The sequence below is a fragment of the Pinus tabuliformis genome, chromosome 6 (genome assembly GCF_031772625.1).
Source record: "Pinus tabuliformis cultivar Carrire ecotype Pingquan chromosome 6, CPIR1, whole genome shotgun sequence".
Lineage (NCBI taxonomy): Eukaryota > Viridiplantae > Streptophyta > Pinopsida > Pinales > Pinaceae > Pinus > Pinus tabuliformis.
Window position 1 is genome coordinate 702,775,654 of NC_142292.1, and position 17,271 is coordinate 702,792,924.

Consider the following 17,271-nt stretch of genomic DNA (forward strand, 5'->3'; position numbering starts at 1 on the left):
ACCAGGCCTCTGCTCAGCAGATCCCGCCCAAGCCTGTTCCAGAAAATAAGTTCGATCCTCTTAGCTCGCAGCCAGAGGACATCCAGGAGGACGTGGACCAAAAGGCAGTGTCTTCAGATAAAGGTAACCTACCAATCTTCTCCAAGGATGCAAGTGTTGCAGAAAGCTCAAAAGGAATTCCTGTCGAAGTTGAGGAAGAGGACCAAGAGTCGGAAGACTCGGAGGAGGAAGGAGAAATAGGTGACTCCCAAGCCTCTGTAAGGAGATCCACAAGAGGCCGCAAAACAGATCGGGAGAAAAGAGAGCAGGAAACGTACAAGGATAAGTTACAGGGCAGCCAACCAACTCCGGAGAATCTGTTAGCAAAAAAGCCGAAGATGGCGAGAAACCAGTCTCAAGACTCTAAGGGAGCCCATCAGAGCATGGGTAAATAATGAAAATAGTCTCCTGGAATTGTAGGGGTATGGGGAGAAAAATCAAGGAAGAGGCCATGAGAAATTTAATAAGAATAGAAGCCCCGAACATATTCCTTATCCAGGAGACCAAAATGGAGGACTCAGACTTCCTCCAAACAAGCAAAAAACTCTGGAGCAAAAGTAAAGCAAAAGTTGTCTCAGCCCGAGGAGCCTCTGGAGGGCTGGGCACTCTTTGGAATGATAGTAAGTTTTCGTTAGTATCTGCGACTTCAAATACTCACTGGCTGCTACTAAAAATGCAGCATCTCGTTACAAAAGAATCTTTTTGTCTCTTCAATGTTTATGTGCCGGTCAATGCTGGAGAAAAAAAGGCCTGTTGGGACTCAATAAGAAGCCAAGCAGACCTTGGGAACCTAGACAACATCATTATTGCAGGTGATCTAAATCTCACGTTGCACACCTCAGAAAAGCGAGGAGGCTGCATTGTGCGAGATCCGGCAAGGGAATGGGCAGAGGACCTTCTGCAAGACTGGGATCTGTTAGACATCAAGCCCTCTTCTGGTAAGTATACTTGGTCAAATAAAAGAATAGGCCCTGGACACATTGCAGCAAGGCTAGATAGATTTTTTGTCCAAAGTTCCTTTCTTTTGCTTGGATTAGATGCTAGTATGCAAATCCTTTCTTGCAGCATATCTGATCACAATCCTATCAAGCTTGAACTCCGAGCCCATCCTAATCTTGGCTTCATCCCCTTCAGATTTAGCCCCCTCTGGGTCAAGGAAGCAAATTTTTTGCAGATAGTCAAGGAAAGTTGGTCTCAGCTAGTCAAAGGATCACCTTTCTATGTGTGGGAAAAAAATCTCAGAAGAACGAAATCTGCTCTAAAGTGTTGGGCCAAAACCCTTCCTAATCCAGCAGCTGAAAGAAAAAATCTCCAAAATCAGCTGGATGCACATCATTTGCTTTCGGAAGAGGCATATGTAACCAGAGAAATCCTTGATAAGGAGGTCCAACTCCAACAGCACTTTCATAAAGCCTGCCTGGCTGAAGAAGAATTTTGGAGGATTAAATCTCGCTGCCTTTGGCTCAAAGTGGGAGACAGAAATTCTTCTTTCTTCCACAAGCAAGCACAAGCCAGAAAATGCTTCAACTCCATTGCTGAAATCAAGGAAGATACTACCAATCACAAGGACTTTGCAAGCATCAAACGAGCAGCTTTTCTCCATTTCAAAAATTTGTACAGCGAGGATGTGAATCCGACTCAGAATTCTTGTCTTCTGGACTGGGTTCCCTCTTCAATCACTGCTGAGATGAACAACCAGCTAGAAGCTAAAGTCACCAAGGCTGAGGTCAAGAATGCTCTCTTTGCCATGAACCCAGATAAAGCCCCAGGTCCGGATGGATTCTCCGCCAGATTTCTTCAATCCTGCTGGCACATTGTGGAAAAAGATCTCTATAAAATGGTTCAAAAATCCCAAGCCTGTCAAAAAATTGGAGGTAGTACAAACTCTGTGTTCCTTGCACTCATCCCCAAGGAGAAAGGCGCCAACTCCTTCAACAGATTTCGTCCCATCTCTCTTTGCAACACTCGCTACAAATTGATCACCAAAGTAATAGCTAACACGCTGAAATATCTTCTACCCAAAATCATTCCAAAGAATCAAGGGGGCTTTATTCATGGTAGACGGCTTGTGGACAACTTCATTATAGTTCAAGAGGCAATCCTTTCAAGCCAGCAGCGCAAGGAAAAAGGTATGGCTATCAAACTGGACTTAGCAAATGCTTTTGATCGTGTTAGGCATAATTTTCTCTTGAATGTTTTGCAAAAGTTTGGATTTGGGGAGAACTTTATAAACTGGATTCGGGCCTGCATCTCGGAGCCATGGATTGCTCCCCTAGTTAATGGCAGAGCTGCTGATTTTTTCAAAGCCTCAAGAGGACTAAGGCAGGGCTGTCCTCTGTCTCCTCTTCTGTTTGTTCTTCAAGCCTCCGTTCTCAGTTTCCATCTAAACAAAAAAATGCAAGAGCAGGAGATCTCAAGGGTTTGCATTGCAAGAGGAGTCAAAAGCATCAACCATGCCCTTTTTGCAGACGATACTCTGCTGCTGGGGGCTGCATCGATCCATTCGGCCAACAGATTTAAAGAAGCTCTTGATGAGTTTTGTATGGCGTCGGGAAGTAGTCTCAACAAGGGGAAGTGCCACATTTACTGTTGGAACATTACGCCCAACTTGCTTAGTTCCATTGCCAGATGCTTTGGATTCGCAGCCTCTTCAGCTTGGACCTCGTTTAAATATCTTGGGCTCCCTATCTTCCTCAAGCGGGCCTATAGCAGGGATTGGCTCCCCCAAGTGGAAAAATTCAAGAACAAACTCCAGGCTTGGGGATTCAACTGGCTTAACATTGCGGGCAAGTCAGTCCTCATCAAAGCTGTGCTCTGCAGTCTCCCCTTATTTCAGTTCTCAGTACTCCTTGCTCCAATTGGCATTCTTCAGAAAATGGACCAGCACATTCGCAATTTCTTTTGGAAGGGAGGCAAACAAAATGAGAGGAAAATCCCTCTTGTTAATTGGGAGACTGTCTCCAAGCCTCAAATGGAGGGAGGATTAAATTTCAAGAGCCTTTCCCTTCAGAACATTGCCATGGGAGCCAAGCTTCTCTGGAAAATTATTGCGCCCAAGCCTGGCTGGGCCCAATTAGCGCTATGGAGGAAGTATTTCAAAGGCAAGAGAGTTAGATGCCTGGATGGGCCTCTCCCCCAAGGCATCTCTCCTTTTGTAAGACTCTGCTCCAAAGCTGCCCCCCTGATCCGCTCCAATGCTTACTGGATTCCTGGAAATGGGAAGAAAATCAATATTTGGACTGATCGCATCATGGATCGAGACCCGATTGGTGATTGCCCCTCTGTGAAGGCGCTGCGTGACTGGTTGACCGCTTCAGGAAAATCCACGCTGTGGGATATATCCACGTGGGCTGGGACGCGTTGGGCAGGTTGGAGTTTTATTGATTTGCCTCCGAATCTTCTTCAGGAATGCAACTGCCTTCGTGCTATGCTAAATGGAATTGCTCCCTCGCATATACGCAGAAGAGACTCGCGTGGCTGGGGTTCACTGTCTGTAGGTTACACAGTAGCTCAAGGCTACGCTAAACTCGCTTTGAGACCAAATGTCCCTCCTGACCCTGCTCCGTGGAAGGCGATCTAGCGCATTTCCTCTCTGCCCAAAATCGACATGTTCTGTTGGCTCCTATGCCACAGGAAAATCCTCACTGATGACAAATTGCAGAGACGTGGATTCCATGGCCCGTCCAGGTGCTCCCTGTGCAAAGAGAATGTGGAATGTGCCACGCATCTCATGTTAAACTGTAATTTCGCTGTGCAGGTTTGGAGTGAGCTGATGGATTATTGGAACCCCAATTTTGTTCTTCCCATCTCCATAATTGATCTTTTTGCTAATTGGCAGAACAGTTACCCCGGTCCTCCTCCCAAAAACAAAGTGATTAAAGCGGCTTGGTCTTCCCTTCCTAAAATTTGCTGCTGGCAGATCTGGCTAGAGCGAAACAACAGAATTTTTAGAAACACTCAGCATGATGTCAAGGTGGTAGCGGCTAAGATAAAGTTTCAGTTAAAAGAATGCTTGGGAGATCAAAAAGACGCTTCAAATCTAAATCAGTTAGATACTATTTGGGGGGCCTCCTTAAATCTGCAATTTCATCAAGCCATCAGAAATATCTCCTCTTCTAAAGAATGGCAAATAAGGGGGAAAAATAATGAAGACTTTCAAGACTGGATCTCCAATCAAAAGGTACACTCTCTCTTCTTTGACGGGGCAGCAAAGGGAAATCCTGGCAAGGCTGGGGCAGGAGGAACTGTAAAAAACATTGAAGGCATATCGACCCACAACTTTGCTTGGGGTTTGGGGATCAACTCCAGCATTCAAGCTGAGGCATTGGCCCTCTTCCAAGGTCTTAAGTTGCTCTTGAATTTGGAAATCAAGGAGGCAAACATTTTTGGAGATTCTCAAGTGATAATAAAAATCATGGTGACCAACTCATCCCCTCGGGACTTAAGATTGGCAAGACTGATATCTAGAATCAGAAGTTTGGGGAAACTGTTCCAAAACCTGAAATACTTCCACGTTTTGAGAGACAACAACAAAGAAGCAGATCTTGAAGCTAATAAAGCTGCTCTTCTCTCTGCTGGGGCAATGATAAGAGATGGGGACGAAACATGGGATCCAATTCCATAATCAATCAGCTGATATGTTTTATTGCTTGCTATTGAAACAGTTCGTTTGTATTTATAAGCTTGGGCAAATCACAGAAATCGATTCCATAGCTGTAACCAAAAAGAGCTGGAAGCTGAACACAAGCTCCATAGCACTTCAGGTTGTCGAAACTATTTGGGCTCTACTCCCTCTCATTGTAATCTGAAATCTGGCATTTAGACCACTCAGCTAATATAATCCATAACCGTTTCTGTGAAAAAAAAAAAAAAATCCAACCAAGTCAAAGACTTCCACGTACCACCAAATCATAGATTGAGCTGAAACAAATATTTCTTTCAGCCAATCACCTCCATGCCATATTCCAAGCGTAAATGTGGGATCTCATGGGATAAACCAAGACATAAAAAACTAGGGTCTCTCAAGGTTAAGCCATCTCCACCCTCAAACTACCATGATCTCACCTAAATTGGTCCCGAGATCACAAAACCAAACCAAGCTTGGATGCCTCAAACTTTCTTCACCATACCTTGAGGAATTTTCCTGTCTCCACCCACCTGTCGAGGGCTTCATGGATAAAACCATCTCCACCCCCAACCCTTGGGAATTTTTGTAAGACTGCCTCACTCAATTCCAAAACTTTCCAGCAATCCAAAGCTCAACCAAGAATAAATCCCATCACACCTTGCCTATCCAGCAAATGGAAAGGCAAGGCTGAAACCACTATCAAATCAGAAAAAACCCATGCTAATGATATCAAATGAACCAAATACACAAATGCATGTACCATGCTTTCACAAATCAACTAGGAAATAACACATGCAACTTGTTACCTGCAAAATCCTCATGTTGAAGTTGTTGATCCAACCTTCTTTTGCTTGTCATTTGCTTTCCTTTTCTTTCCTTCCTCCAAAGATAGAGTGCTCCAAGAATGGTCCAAGTGTGCAACAGGTTGTGAATTGTTTATCTAAAGCCTTTTTATCATTAAAGCCTCTATTCTCTTCATTTTCCTTAAATTTCCCTTCAATTTCCCCCTCATGCAAATATGTGACTCTTCATCTCCCTTTTCTCCTATTTTCCTTTATTTTCATAATTAAATGCCAATAAATGTCTCTTTTCCTTTTCTAATGCCTTTCCCAAAAGCTTTGGCAATTTCCTTATCCGTAATAAACCAAAAATGATGCCCACTATATAATTTTGCCCAACATTCAGCTTGGAAATATGTGTCCCATGACCTTGGTCTTATTCTTTTGTCTTTATTATCCTTTATTATATGAAGCTTTAACCCGAGGTTGTTACACTCAAATCCATGCATGCTACTATTTTTTTTTGTGTCGTCCTTTGTGTCATAACCTTTTGAATCATTTAAGTTCTTAATTATATCAATAACTAATAGTAGTGGTTATTGCCTTGTCTTTGGGATGACAAAAGGGTTGTAAAAGAGTGGGATTTGATGTGGCTTTCTTGCACTTATATGTGTGCAAGTAGAGTGCAATACAACCCTCACAAATTTGATTACTACCTCTTGGTGTCCTCATGACAACCTTAGGGGATAGAAAATCCTTCATTGGAACATGGTTAGTGATGGAAAATTCCACATTCCTCACTAGTGGATCACATCTGTCACTACAAGGAAAATACCTTCTACAAAGTTTTTTAGTGTTATAGAATTCGCAAAAATTGTCAAAAGAACTTTCGCTACAATATATGTTTGTTGTAGCGGATGTTTTAGTGAAGATTATAATGAAACTTCATCACAAGTAAAAAAACTAGACAGTCGAAGGTTTTAGCAGATGTTTTTTATCAGTGTGCTTCAAGGAAACAACAATGTCGATGCGCTAAATAAATAAAAGCATCGGGTCATATACATTACAAAAGGCCATGGGGCATTGAATGTAAAGAACACCAACGCCTGAAACGTATACCACCTTGGTGTGTATATATTAACAAAAAACCTCAAGGCGTTCTTTTCAGGAACAACATCAGGGCAAGCAAAAAATATTGCAGGCTCCGTGCTTTAATTTAAACTCACAGCTCTAATGTGCATGATTTGAATAAAAGCACCGATGCGCTACACATATAACATGATAGGTGTTGTTAACTTTAATAATGCACCATGGATGGAAATAATATTATGTAGCATCGAGTCATTAGTTCTATGAAAGCATTGGTGCTTCAAGAATTACAGTGCACCGGGGCATTAAATGAATACAACATCGATGCTTTAATAATATAATGCCCTGGTGATTTCGTTTTCAAAAAAGGCACCGGCCACGCACAAAATCTTGAAGTAACAGTGAATTTATATAGAATAATGCATCGATGCCTATTTGTGTTATACATCCACTGATATTTTGTATGAGACTTCTTTTATTTAGAAACATCAACCCATTAATGGCTCGGCCTCCCCTTTTTTCCACTCTGAAAGGGGATTGAGACAGGGCTGTCCCCTATCGCCCCTTCTCTTCCTCTTGGTCATGGAAGGTCTCAGTCACCTCATGGACTCTGCAAAAAGGGCTGGAGATGTAGGGGGCCTCCGCATATCCGACCTATGCACTCTCACACATCTGCTCTTTGTGGACGATGTTCTAATTCTACTTGATGGCAGTGTTCGAGACTCTCGGACCTTCTCAAAGATCCTGCAACTATTCTCTGCTGCTACAGGTATGCTGCCAAATCAGTTGAAATCCACCATCACTTGCACTCGCACTTCAGTACAGGAATCCCGGCTAGCCCTTCAGGTATTCCCCTACAATATCCTCCCTCTGGATAGAGGCCTCAAATACCTGGGATTCAATCTGAAGCCTACTTGTCAAAGGATAGCAGATTGGGTCTGGTTGGTTGCCAAATTGGAAAAAAGACTCACAGGCTGGAGCTTCAGATATCTCTCTAGGGCTGGCAGATTGGTGCTCATTAAATCTGTGTTAGAGGCTACCCCGGTTTTCTGGATGGCACTTGCGTGGATACCGAGGAATATTCTAGGGCGACTTCAGCAGCTGTGCAATCGATACCTCTGGAATGGGAGTCAGGATAAAAGAATCTTTGCTTGGATTAGCTGGAAGAAAATATCTTTGCCCAAAAAATGGGGAGGATGGGGCCTCAAAGACCTATCTGATTTCGCTATGGCACTAGCTGCCAAGATGGGATGGACCTTATTAACCAGCCAAAACCTATGGGCACATGTATCCTATCACAAATATATATGGCCCCAGAATATTATGGATTGGGCTAGATTACCAACTTGGTCATCGAAGGGATGCTCATCAACCTGGAAGGCCTTGATCCATTCCCTTCCCCTCATTCGAGATAATCTTGTATGGAGAATTAATGATGGCTTGTCGGGCAGGATTGGCCTGGATCCGTGGATCAACAGTGGGGGCAGACACATCCTCAACCGTGATCTCATTACACATCTACATAACCGAGACATACGGAATTTTGCTCATATCGCCGATCAGCTTCGCACAGACATTTTTTCCCAAGCTTGGAAATCGGCCCAGCAACTGGATCTCCCCCTGCAATGGCATCAGGAATGGAATAACTATATTACTGCATTATCTGAATCCCATATTCGCATCAAACAAGGTCCTGACGAACTCATTTGGTGTATAGCGGATCATGGATTATACGCTCCAAAGTTTGGATACAGAGCACTCATCTCTCACAGAATACCTGATCCAATACATTCGTGGTGGCATCTCATTTGGAAGCTAAAGGCTCCACCTCGCTCCAGACTATTTTTCTGGTGTGCCCTCAAAGGTATCGTCCCCACGGGCGAACATCTTACCCGCAGATCCATCTATGGACCTTCCTGGTGTACATTTTGCAAGGCTGCATCAGAGACCTCGGATCACATTTTTCTTCACTGTCCTGCTGTTCACACCCTATGGACCAACATACGCACTCAATTGGGCATAGCAGGGAATTGGAGTGGGGATGATCTATCGGGTGCTTGGACTGCATGGACTCACAGTCACCCGGGCTCCAAACTTTTAAATCTCCCCCTCGTGGCAACATGGTATACCTGGCTTGCGCGGAATCGTGCTATCTTCGAGGATCATACTGTATCTTGGACCCGGGTAGAAGCTACCATCATCGCCGCGTACCAAGAATTGCCCGACCCTCCTCCACCTCGATCCAGGTCGATACAGGCCATGCCCAATATTGACAAATCGACCCCGTGGGCCTTCTTCGACGGGGCTGCAAACCAAACGGGATGTGGAGGTGGTTTCGTGCTGCACATAAATGAACATCACAGATACCTTGTAAAAATGGGATTCGGCAGAGGATCTAATAATTTTGCTGAGCTTTCTGCCATCCGGAATCTATTGCATTTTGCATTAACACATCAGCATTCAAATCTCAACATATTTGGGGACTCAATGATGGTCGTTAACTGGATCAATAATGTCACTACATGTCATACACACACACTCAGCAATATATTACATGATGCTCTCACACTCAAAGCAGCATTTAATCATTTCTCTTGTTTACACATTTACAGAGAACATAACAGCGAGGCTGACAAATTATCCAAAGAGGCCTCGTTACTTCCCAGAGGCGAATGGCTAATTGTGGAGCAGAATGGAGCTGAAGAACACAGATTCTACCACAGGCCATACATAGACCAGAGAGAACAGAGGGACAACAGTCCCGATAGCTGACAGTAATGGATAGTATATTTTGACATGATTATTTTGTTTGTAAATGGATCTTTTGTGAACTCGAATAGGCTAGAACAGCCAGACATATGCATGTACCCAGCTCAATTTTGTAATATTCTCTGATACAACACCCTGTGAGGTGAATTTTGTATGAACATTACAACAATGCCAATGGCATCTACTATATGTAATTTTCTAATCTTAATGAAAATTACTGATTTTTCCAGTGGAAAAAAAAAGAAACATCGACCCATGACGGTGCAATTATTGTGATTTTTAAAATTTGTTATTCATCGAAAAATTGGCATGTATCTTATAAAGGTATTCAGATAAATTAAATTTTAATTAGTGCATTTGTATATGATATTTGGATTAATTTGTTATATCATCATATTTTGCATCTCTTCATTATAATATTTAATCATCCTTATATTTAATCAGTGTTGTAACATTTATCATCGACATTGGATAATGCAATAGAATAAATTGAATGCGTTTTGTTATATATCAATAAGAGGCTCTTTGTCATACAAAATGGGATAGTTAATAGTAACCCCTTGTCATTCAGTTGGGACACTATGTCCATTACATTAAACAAAATGTCTGATTTTCACAGACAATTATTTCAAAAATTATAACAACTTGCATTGATATGCAAATAGATCACTAATCTTTGTTAGAATTATTGTTAGTACTCGAGCTACTTCCATGACTTGGGTTATTTGGACGAATGTGTTGTTGATTGCATCAATTTTTGTCCTCTTCTTGATCATGTTCCATCCACAAACATAAAAATAAAGTGTAATGAGTGTATCTACATTGGTGGGAATAATGAAAATTGAAATAAATAGTATACATCAGTGTAAATCGAATAGCAATGTACCATAGCAAGAAGTGACTCATGAACTATATATGTGGTTTCATAACCAAGTCTCATGCCTTGTTGCAACAAGTCTTCTGTTGGCGTAGTTCCATACTTTGTTTCCTACAAGTTTTTTGCCCCATTATAAATCATAGATTTAATATAAAGGATTTATTTTGTTCTATTAATTATGAACTCATAGAAGTACAACAACGTAGATACTTACAAATTCCACAATTAATTTTTGATATGCTAATATATACTCACAACCCATATTTAACCCAATGTCAATCAATTCTTTGAATGACTCTTCTTTGTATGTTAGCACCTATTTGAACACATTCAAGGATGGTTGTTGTAAAACAACTTAAAATATACTAAAAAGAAACCTTGAATTGTTTTAAGGAAATATTAACAATTACTCACAAAATTTGATATCGATCATTTTCTTCCTTATCGTCTTGTTTTATGAGCTGAATGACATCTATTTTGCTTTCTTTTCTGCAAAAAAATACTTGAAAAATAATATTTAATGTTAAATTATTTGTTTATATGTACAAAGGAAATCATGATAAGTGCATACACTTTAAGCACTTTGTTGTTGAGATGGCTCCTCCCGTGATGCAATTATGTCCATTTCTTTGACCATCTCCTTGTACACTTTTTTGGACATTCCTACTCGCATGTTTCGCATATCAACTTGTCGATCCTTTGGTATTTTCATAATCTTCCTTTAAAAAGTAATAAACTATTTTTATATTGATACACAAAAACTAAATATAACAAAATTGATATTAATAAATGAATGTTTGTAGTATTATATAAATATAATACTAGAAAATCATGATTTTAATTAGGAATATTACCTTTTGAATGTTTTTTTTTTGTTGTTCTATGTTTTTGCTATTGCAAGTCTGACAGGTCTCATTGGCCATTGCTCTGGAAATGTTTCCTATAGTTTAGATATAATTTGATTCTTGGAATCATTGGATTTATTTTTGTAGTAAGTGGAAAGTACGTCTATACGTTCATTACACTATATCCCTCATAGTTTTGTAAAAAAAATCATCCTTTCATTAACCTCAAGCACCACTCCAGATGAGTTAAGGACCAATTCGTCATCATTACATGTTCTGTCATTTTTCTTTTTTTAGAACAACATTGATCTTTTCCTTCGTTGTTGCTCCCTATAGAACATTAAACATATATGAATTAATAAATTGTTTGAAACATGTTATCTAATATTCTTAAGTATATTATTAATGAAAATTCAAAAAAAAAAAAAAAAAATCAAGGTTTTATGCTCTTATGCACTTAGACTATTAATAATCTTATCGACCTTCTTCATTTTGTGGCTTTGCATGACACACACTAAGCAATACATATTAGTTAAACTTATAATTCAAACATATTAATTCTGTAAAGAATGTATAAAGAACTTGTCTTTTCCGCTTTTTTGATGTGCTATCATTATGCCAATTAGTATTTTGCTACTTGACTTTTCAGATTTTATTTTTTTTAATCAATATACAACATGTACCATTCAATACATAAGTCATTAAATATGTTTTATATATAAATCAAATAATTTCAGCTAAAAAGAACTTTGGTAATCGGTGCAATTATTTGAACAAAACGTCCTGGTGTGTTTAATCTATCAAGCGCATTGGGGCATTTAATGGTTCAACGTCGGCAATGATAATTAAATTTTTAAAATAAATTTACATTGTGACGGTGCGATTTGTGACAATAAAATCACCACCATCACAGTAAAAGATGAACACAAAAAAATAAAAAAAAATAAACGCAAGTCACTTAACGGTGATTTTGGCAGAGGTGAGTTGGTGCATTATATTACACCGGGTGCACCTATATACAGACCCTGTTTTGTAAAAACAGACAAGGACGATAGGATTCAGTGTAATAGAAGCACTGTTAGCACTGGTGCGACATCATATTACACAGTGCGCAACGCGAAACAGACGTTGTTTTTTGAAAAACTAGATAAGGTCAACAAGGTTTGGATCTAAATCAATAAGTGATCCCCCTACTTTACATGCCAAATACCCTTTATATAGTAAGTACACAAACCCATTAAATCTAAAATACCTAGTATGAAAAACCCTAATTGCGATGTGGTAAAGGGAGTTAAACCCTTAGGTAAAGTTTTGCAGTCACATAAGCAAAAGCAAGGTTTGAAGGTAAGTATTACATTTTTTTGTTTTTTTTCTTCAAAATTTTAATTAAATCTAAATAGAAAGAGAGATTGTAAAAAATTTTACTAGCAAAATCAATAGTAAATATTTTATTATGCAAGTTTTTTTTTTTTAATAAATCTAACAGAAATTGTAAAAAAAAATAATAATAAAATTTTAATTTTTTGCCATGCAGGGTTTTGAGTGAATCTGAACATTAGTGCATTCGAATAGTAAAGCACACTGGTGCATTCTAAACTAAAGCACACCACCAGCGTCAAATTACTAGTGCGCCAATTTTTATAAATGTACCGACATGATATAATTCCCTTTTTTTAATTTTGAAATCTCAAAACAATGCGGTTAATATTTAATGCAACGATGCAGTTTGTATTTAAATGCATCGATGTTGTTATTATTATAAGAGTACCAACATGGTAGAATTCTTTTTTATTTTCGAAATCCCAGAAACATGTGTGCATTGGTGTTGTTTTTATATAAATGCGTCAATGTTGTTTTATACAAGAGTACTGATATGATAGAATATTTTTTAATTTTCAAAATCCTCAAACCGGTGTGGTTATTTATTTAACGCCCCACTGTAGTTAGTATGTAAACACATATGTGCAGGAAGTCCTCATAAGAGCACCGATAGGGTTTAAAAGTTATCTTAAATTTTATTTTCACATAAAATTACATTCATCTCAAATTATCCTTCAAGACGCATCCACATGTGTTACAATAGTTCATAATATACATTTTCTACTTAAAGTTGCCTTATCCTTGAAAAATGGTTTGAAAACTATATTGAAATTCAGATTGTGGCTATATGATTCTCGAAATAAATTTTAGGTATGTATACAAAATTCTATTTCTTGTTTTGCTCAAATGTAGGGAGAAAATCTCATAATATAAAATGGTCAATTCTTTAAATTCCAGCTCGTTCCATATTTCTCAAAGTCCTTCGCGGAGTTCTCCATTTCCATCTCCAATAAGTTCATATTTTATTTAAATTTCAATTATCTATTGATTTTTTATTTTTTATTCCATGTCAATTTCAATAAAAATGTATCCAAATTTGTAGGGTCTTGATTCACAATCGAATTCAGATGCAAAAAATATTCCTCCATTTCAAAAACGTCGGAAGCTCTTATCAAGAGAAACATATCACAAGCAGTTGGTAGATGAAAATGGACAGCCACTTCACCCTACCAATTGGAACATGACATCTTCCAGTCGCAATCCTGGACCAATGATGGTAACAATTGTTTGATATAATGTAATTTCAACAAACCAATTGCATTAACATGCTTAATAATATCATTTATGTACTATTGTTCAATATTTTTTTAAATTAGGATTCTAGTGATGATGAGCAACCCACCTACCATCTTCCGGTGCACCCCACTACAACGTCAAATCGAGAGAAGGTTGCATTAAGAGTAAGAATTAAAGAGGAAGCATACAAAGAATGATTGAATCGACCACCTATTCAATTGTCACTATGTCCAGATTCACCAATTAGGAATGACTACAACAATAGTAGTTCTTCATCACAAGTTGGAAATGGAGGCAATCAAATAGAGGTTGGTATGGATGATTACTTACGGGATATGACTGCCATGGAGGCAATGTTGTTAGATGCATTCCAGAATGATGAGCTAGGGGATGATTCTCATATCACTGATACCTTATTCGAAATATTGAAATTTGCTTCCACCACCCCTCTCTTTGGACTTGACGGCAAGTCAAAGTCTACTCAACTGGGGACAACGATGTTACTATACAACTTGAAAGCAAAGTTTGGCATGTTGAATATATGTTTCTCAACAATATTGAGGTAATTGACCTGCATGATCGATCAAGTTCCTTATATTTTGAGAAACCTTGTCACACAATCAACATTGAAAATAGTTGATTTTATGAATGTTAAATATTGACATTATACAATTGTATTGCCCACTAATGGCAGGTTATTTAAAGATAAGGTTCTTCCGAATGATAATGTCTTGTCGAGTAGCTGCGAAGAGGCAAGGCAGTTGTTGAAAATGTTTGGTGTCGAGTACATATCATATCATTCATGTCTAAATGATTGTATTCTATATAAAGAAGAATAGATAGACAAAGAGATATGTCTAAAATGTGGGCATGAAAGGTACCATAAATCATAAAAAATGGGTAAATCACATGGTCCTCCTCATAAGATATTGAGGCACATGCCTATAATCCCAAGGATTCAAAGGCTCTTTCGTTGCAAAGAATTAGCTATGTTGTAGGGATGGCATGCCTCACATAGAAGTGAGTTAGGAGTTATGCGAATCCCAACATATTCAATAGCCATGAAGCATATAGAGGATACATGGCCTGAAAAATTCAAGGATGAAGTACAAAGTCTACAACTCAGCATAGCCATGGATGGTGTCAACCCATATTCCCTCCAAAACACCAACTATTTTGTTTGGCATGTAGTAGTGATCAATAACAATATCCCCCCATGGTTGTCTATGAAGAATGAACATCTTATGTTGGCTCTCATAGTCCCTAGTAGAAGACAAGTGAAGAATATGGATGTCTACTTATAACCATTAGTAGATGAATTGAAGGAATTATGGGAAGGGATACATGTGTACGGTGTATCAAGACCCATCACGACAAAGAGGATTTTTACGTTGTATGTGCTTATATCATACAATATTATTAAGGCTTAAGAGTTTGCTATGGTAAATTACATTTTTATTTATTTGTTTAGATACGTAACAATATTGTTTTGCGTATTAATTTAATTCGCTGCAATTGTTTTGATCTTCATCATCCCTAACGTGCCATGTATACAATACTTTTCTAGGTCTTGTATTAACAAAAGGGTATCATGGATGTAAATGTTGTGGACCTTATTTAAAGGCTAGGTGGTCTGACTACCTATGAAAGGCAGTGTATCACTACTCCAGCGTATTCCTCCCAGAAGGACACTCTTACAAAAGAGCAACATCTGCTTTGAGTGGTAAACCAGAGAAAACCCAAAGGCATGAAATAGTGACACCAGCTAAAAGGCTTAGAGCATATGAGAGAGGGAAGGAGAAGGAGTTTGCAAAAATGTTTGATTCAAATAGGGAGCCTATGTTTGATGATCCAAAAATTTTCGACACTTATGTGTAGAAATTTCCCATTGGGATGAAAAGGAAATATGTCTGTTATGAGCTTCGATATTAGGAGCATTTTAAGATTTCCCACTTACTAGATCTCATGCATATATTTACAAATGTTTCACATTCTTTATGGAGGCACATATCATCGAAATAAAGCGACACATTGGTTGTTAGGAGAGATCTTATTTCTTCAAAAACTAAAAAGAAAAATTGGCCAAGACAAGAAACTAGAGGGGAGGTTGGCCCTCTTGGTCTTTGAAAGAAGGTGATGTCCCATGGATTTTAAATAAAGATGATCTTTCTTTGGAAAAAGAGGTTATAATGGGTGTGAGGTGCCTTCTTTATATGGGTCTTCACTACAATGTTGCTTCACTGTGGAAGACCATTTTCGAGGTTAAAATCGCATAACCATTTGAACCTTCTAAGAGTACGTATGTCAAAAACATGATTTTATTATTTGTTATTATTTTTATGAAATAGGATATTTTATAATTAATTTTTGTATAATGTATTATTTACTTTGCAGTGTGATTATCATCTTCTCATGTGTTGGTATGTGAACCATGACTTCCCCCAAGACCTACAATGTGCCATATCTAAATTATATGCATTTGTATGTTGGATCACATGAAAGGAGATTCATATGGCTAGCATTCCACAGTGGCGTCAAGAGATAGTTGAGATTGTTTGTATGTTTGAGAAGGAATTGTTGACGAGTTTCATGGACTTGTAAGTTCATCTTTTAATTCACCTAGTAGATGAGGTTGAATTAGTTGGGGTGGTTTCTTGTCGTTGGATGTTCTTCTTAGAGAGGTACATGAAGAAATTGAAAGGTTTTGTTCGACAAAGGGAAAAACTCGAGGGGTCTATGGCAGAGGGGTATATATCATATGAGTGTTTCTATTATGATGTGAATACATCAAGAATATCTACAACACACCAGGTGCGACGATTTGGGATGACGAAAGGGATGAAGACAAAAGATAGGGGGGTTCTCAAAACAAATGGAAATATGTGCATGATAAAGAGTAAGTGACTTATCATTTGTCAAATTTATACACAGTAACTATTCACATTGAACTTCATATTAATGCATATTTTGATCTCATACGTAGTATATATGTTGGTATTATTTCATCAGCAAATTTAGGAATTAAAGCCATCAACATATTCGTTCTTTACAATATGGAATCGACACAATTGTGGGCCACATTCTACGAGCAAAAGAGGAGGAAATGGGAGAGAGACAGGAAATAATTCAAATGGTTGAATGGTAGAAGTGTGCCTTATCCTGGTCATTTAAAAGAAAATATTCCAATGACATGCCCTAATAGTTGGGTTGTTGATCAAGTAAGAGAGAAATACGATGCATCTAGTCGTTACCCGTGTGTTGAAGAGGATGTGCTAAACATAGGGATCAGGTACAACAACTTGGTAATAATCTCTTTTTGTACATTTTTAACTTCATAATGCTCCTTTGAATTGTAACATCTATATTTTATATTTTTAATTATGTTCGGGCTATTAGACAAACAACAATGTGATTTTTTGTCTTTTTTTATAGGTGCATTTATTCCCATATATATGAGTATATGGACATCATGTTTGCACGAAGGATGTTGATGATGGATGCATGACACAAGATTGTGGAGTGGAAGTCGAGTTCGACCAATCTAGGCATGTTAGCCACCACAATCAAAACTTAATACAGGGGACTTTAGGTTACATCGGAGAGATAGAACAGATCATTCAAGTGGGCTTC